The sequence below is a fragment of the Tamandua tetradactyla genome, chromosome 24 (assembly GCF_023851605.1).
Source record: "Tamandua tetradactyla isolate mTamTet1 chromosome 24, mTamTet1.pri, whole genome shotgun sequence".
NCBI lineage: Eukaryota > Metazoa > Chordata > Mammalia > Pilosa > Myrmecophagidae > Tamandua > Tamandua tetradactyla.
Window position 1 is genome coordinate 14,304,663 of NC_135350.1, and position 5,613 is coordinate 14,310,275.

The 5,613-nt window shown below is 42.0% G+C and overlaps 1 pseudogene; it reads left to right on the forward strand.

The window, feature by feature from the left end:
* Positions 1 to 2,670: 2,670 nt before the first annotated feature.
* Positions 2,671 to 4,487, forward strand: LOC143668443 (casein kinase I pseudogene; annotated as a pseudogene).
* The last annotated feature ends 1,126 nt before the right edge of the window (positions 4,488 to 5,613 follow it).

The window sequence follows — 5,613 nt, forward strand, 5'->3', positions numbered from 1 at the left end:
ATATGTTTCTAACAAAAGAAGGTATACAAGAAGCTACAATGAGGTTGGGGTGTGTGTGGTAGAGAGATAAATCAGAGATATAAGGAATCATGATAAATTCAAGTTATAAGGAGGCAAAAACTGTGAGTAGGAGTACATAGATAAGGAATACATTACCTAAGAAACAGTAATACCACGTAGCCTAGGAAACTCAGAAAATCAACAAGTTCTTTTATTTGCCTGAGGGGTTACACATGTTCTTTCACTGAATATTTATTTAGTATCTATTATTCAGTATCAGGACGTTCTACATTCTGCCTTCACGTAATCTAGACAAAAGAAATGAATCATGGTATATTAGACAGTGTTAAGTGGAAGGGATCAAAATAAAGTAGGGAAGCTAGGGTTTGTGATTTTTAAATAGGGCAGATGGGGAAGGCCTCCCTGAGAAATGAATTTTTAGTAAAGACTCAAAGAAGGTGACCAAATGAGTTGTCTGGGAGCAGGGAGAGCAAGAGCAAAGGTCCCAAGGCAGGAGTATGATTACTGTGTTTTATGCAGTTTATGTAGAGCACTGTACACATTTCTCAGATGCAAAGGTGAATGGGACTAAACTGATACAATGTAACAAGTGCTACAACAGGTGAGTATGGATGTTCAGCTAGAATTAGGAGCAGAAAATTTTGTAAAGTAAATGAGAAACAGAAGCAGAACTTGAAATCAAGCAGTTTCCAATGTAGCTGACTCCTTTTCATAAACAAAAGATTCCTATTCTCTTAGGGCCAAATAAGGACATATTCTTGGAAGTTCTCTTCTTGCTTAAGAGCTGAGGCTCTGGATCTAGGCCCTTGGGCCACCACTAGTATCTGTGCAACCTTTGGCGCTTGCGTTTACCTCTCTGTGACTGTTTCCTCACCTGCAAAATGGGCATAATAGTACTACCTTAGGAGGTTTTTGTGACAGTGCAGTGAGTTGATATACAAAAAGTACTTAGAACAATGTCTGACACACAGTATGCGCTCAATAATATTAGCTATTTTTACTCCCTATGGTTCCTTGAACAACAAAACTTTTCAACAATGAAAGAAGACGGTTTCAAGGGGAGTTCCCTGGAAGAATGTGGGGTTTAGAAGGTTAAATGCTGTAAAGAATCAAGTGCTGCACTAAGGCCAGTGAATCAGCAGTTTCCCATTCCCTGTTTACTCCCTGTCTGTTAAGAAACACTGATTAACAAACTCAGAGGAAGAGATCCAAACTGAATTTAAATGACAAGGAAAACAACAAGTTTTCCTGATATTCGGGCAATTTTCCTATTAAAGTTTTACTTTAGTAAAAACCTGGTTGCATGACCTTTTCCAGGAGTGGGGGTACAAAGAAATCTGCACACTCCAGATGCAGAAGCTCCAGTGATACTTGGTAGTCAGCCTTTCCTGGTATATCTGTCTGTTCTTCTCAAAGTGCTGACCAGGTGTGGCACAGGGGCAGAGGACACCAAACCATGTGGTTCCAGACATATCACAAGCTTGTGACGATCTGCACAGTTTACTCAACCTCTGGACACCTCAGAGAAGAGGCATTTACACGAAGGGGCATACGACCTTTCGCAAGTGAACACATGTCCAAGCTTAGTAAGCGGAAGGACTGGTAGTATGTCATGGACTACCTTTGAGAGGTTATTTAAATGTTTGACAAATCCTTTACTTGATTGTTACAGCAGTTTTAGTGGTACTGTCAACGTCAGTGCAGCCTCTATCTTCTCAAAATTAGTTAACTGATTGGTTGTTTTTTTAATTGTGGTAACATATATACAACTCAGAATTTCCCATTTTAATCATTTTCATATGTTCAATTCAGTGTTATTAATTCCATTCACAATACTGAGCTTCAATCACCACTGTCCATGACCAAACCTTTGCCACCGCCCCCCATTCTCCAAACAAAATCAGTAACTCCCCACTTACCCTCCCTCCCAGGGGCAGCTTGTCACATGAGACATCTATTACCTACAAATGTCAGAGTAATGTATAATCACCACCATCCTATAATTAATACTGCAGTATTGTGCCTCGGCTCTTTAAAAAATAATGACGGGACGGCCAACAGTGGCTCAGTGGCAGAATTGTCGCCTGCCATGCCGGAGACCCCGGTTCGATTCCCAGTGCTTAAAAAAAAAAAAAGAAAAAAAGATGGCCGGTATTTAAAAACCAATAAGAGAGCTTCAAGAGAGGCAAAGAGAAAGCAAAGTTCCAGAAACATCTGGGTTTTTCTACTCATCGGTTTAGTTGGTACTGGGGGTGGGGAGGCCTGGGGGGGGTGGGGAGGCCTGGGGGGGGTGGGGAGGCCTGGGGGGGGTGGGGAGGCCTGGGGGGGTGGGGAGGCCTGGGGGGGGTGGGGAGGCCTGGGGGGTGGGGAGGCCTGGGGGGGGGGGCGGGATAATGGCGCTGGTACCAATTTCCTTTCCCCTCCAGGTTGGCTGGAGCCGGAGGAACAAGATGGCGTTGCGGGCGGAGTGACGGCCCCGTGGCCCTGCCTGGCGCCGCCCCGATTCCCGCGACCCTTTCCCCAAGCCGCCCAGAACGCAGGAGGCCCGCCGGGTAGCGGCGGAAACGCCCTCCCAAACTGCAGCCTGGCACAAAGCAACGTTCCGGGGGGGCACGTGACCCTCTTCCGTTTCCCGCCGTCCCCCCCCCCCCCCACGGCGCCACGCCGCCGCCCACCCTCCATTTCCTCTCACAAGATGGCGGCGAGCAGCCTCGGCTCTCAGGCCGACTTCGTCGTCGGAGGGAAATACAAACTGTTGCGGAAGATCGGATCTGGCTCCTTCGGGGACATTTACGTGGCGATCAGCATCACCAGCGGTGAGGAAGTGGCCGTGAAGCTAGAATCCCAGAAGGTCAGGCGTCCTCAGTTACTGTACGAGAGCCAGGTCTATCAGAGTCTTCAAGGTGGGGTTGGCATCCCGCACCTGCGGTGGTCTGGCCAGGAAAAAGACTACAATGTGCTCGTCATGGATCTTCTTGGCCCCAGCCTTGAAGACTTCTTCAGTTTCTGTTCGAGAAGGTTCACAATGAAAACCATACTTATGTTAGCCGACCAGATGATCAGTAGAATTGAATATGTGCATACAAAGAATTTTATACACAGAGACATTAAACCAGATAACTTCTTAATGGGTATTGGGCCTAACAGTAATAAGTTATTCCTTATTGATTTTGGTTTGGCCAAAAAGTACAGAGACAGCAGGACAAGGCAACACATACCGTTCAGAGAAGATAAAGATGTCGCTGGCCCTGCTCGATACGCTAGCATCAATACACATCTTGGTATGCCACAGAGTCGCCGAGACGACTTGGAATCATTAGGATATGTTTTGATGTATTTTAATAGAGCCAGCCTGCCATGGCAAGGAATAAAAGCTGCCACAAGGAAACAGAAGTATGAAAAAATTACTGAAAAGAAGATGTCCACTTCTCCTGAAGTTTTATGTAAGGGGTTTCCTGCAGAATTTGCTATGTACTTAAACTACTGCCGTGGGCTGCACTTTGAGGAAACCCCGGATTACACGTATCTGAGGCAGCTGTTCCGCGTTCTTTTCAGAACTCTGAATCACCAATATGACTACACATTTGACTGGTTAATGTTAAAGCAGAAAGCAGCGCAAAAGGCAGCCTCTTCCAGTGGGCAAGGTCAGCAGTCCCAAGCCTCCACGGGCAAGAAAACTGACAAAACCAAGCGTAATGTGAAAGGTTTCTAAGCATGAATCTCTGGACAGAAGCAGCAGAGCACATGATCAGAGCAGCGTTTGTTTCTCCCCCAATCTAGAAATGCTAGTTCATATTTACACTGGCCAGTGGTTACGGACAACCATTTACGTGATGTAAAGAACTTAATTTTAGTATAAACTGGTCCTGGGCAGCGTTGGTGGTGCTGTATCCTGAGTATGCTGTAATTGTGAATGTTAACTGAGATAGTGAAAGATGATGTCCAGTTTTCTAATGCGTTTTTTTTCAATAGAAAAGTTAACTAAATGGTTGATGCACATAAATTGGTGGAGAAATTATGCTTTTTGTTAAAACTTTATTTTGAGCTATACTGCTTTGAGATTACGTTTCAGAAGAACTGCATGAACAGTCTGCAGCCACGGTTATGATGGCTGTAAATGTTCACAATTGTGCATTGTTAAGTTTTTTCCATCCCTCTGGTTTTTGCAAGTTGTTCACTTAAAACATTCTTAAAATGGGTGGCTTCTTGTTCGCAAGCCAGCTGATGTGGTCGTAACTAAATATCTGAGATTCTATCTGCTTACCTGTGCTAGAAAAAAAAACAAAACAGCATCTAAAGTAAAAACTTCTGACTGTTAGGTTATCCTTAGGACTCTGCATAACTCTATAATATGCTTTGTATTAAAAAATGTGTATCTGTCACCGAAATTTAGAAACATCTTACAACTGAACATGTATGTTGCTTACATAAATGTTATCACTAAACATCTATATGATCTGGAATTTTCTTTTATTTTAAAATAGGAGCTTTTTTTATTTTCCAAGTTCATTAAAAACTAAAAACTTTCTGTGAGAAAATGAGATTTTTAAAAAAAAATCGAAAGTTTCTCCCTAACTCATTATGGAATAAAAGTTTCCCCAATTTTTGAATAGACTACTTCAAGCCATTTGTTAAGAAATAATCCCTTGCAAATCATTTTAGATTTAGTGTAACAACTTTTCCTCAATTTTTTAAAAAAAGTTTTTTAATCATCTGAAGGGGAAAGATATTCTTTTTTTTTTTTCTTTTTTAATGGCTTGCAGGTACAATACCTGGTACCGCAGCTGCCAGGAGTTGCTTTTGTAACTCCTACCATCACGGACTTAACAGTTAGACTGATTTTGAATATAAATTAAAGCATTAAACGGTTTGACAACACACACACACACAATTATGTGTAATTTAGCAATACTATTGAACTTTCCTGGGCTTCTGTATCTTCTTTATGATCACAAAAGCCTTGATAAGATGCACGTTCCAGCTTTTGAGTTTCTAGGAGACATTTGACACAAAAGGACACAGAAAATCTGACACATCAGTTCCTTTGCAAAGTAATAATGAATTCCTAAAGTCACTAACTCTGGGGCCTCAACTCAGCACTTTAGAGTTGGGACAAGTCTCATTTTATTCAGTTTTCCACAGGAACAAGTTCCTTTTTGGTAGAGGGGTTTTTTTGAAACCCTTACTACAGGTAAATCATAATTTGAGAGTGCTAAAATCATAATTATGTAAATCTGAAGCAGCTGCAATATTGTGCCTCAGCTAAAGCCCGGCACACAGTAGGCATTCAGTAAATACCTCTTTGAACTCATAGTTGATGAGTGAATGATCTATCAATTAAAGGATTCTATTTTAGGAGTTCTGTCATCCTTCCTGCAAATACTATTCAATTATCAATAGCCCCATCTGCTGGCCAAATGGAATTCATTGGTAGCACCACAGATAGTGAATAAAAAACCTACGTGCCAGAAAATTGAAGATTAAAAAAACAATCAACAGTGAAGGAGGCATTAGAGATCATCTGATATAATCCATTAATTTTACAAATAAAGTAGCTAGTTAATTAATGACACATTCCTAACTAGTCCAGAA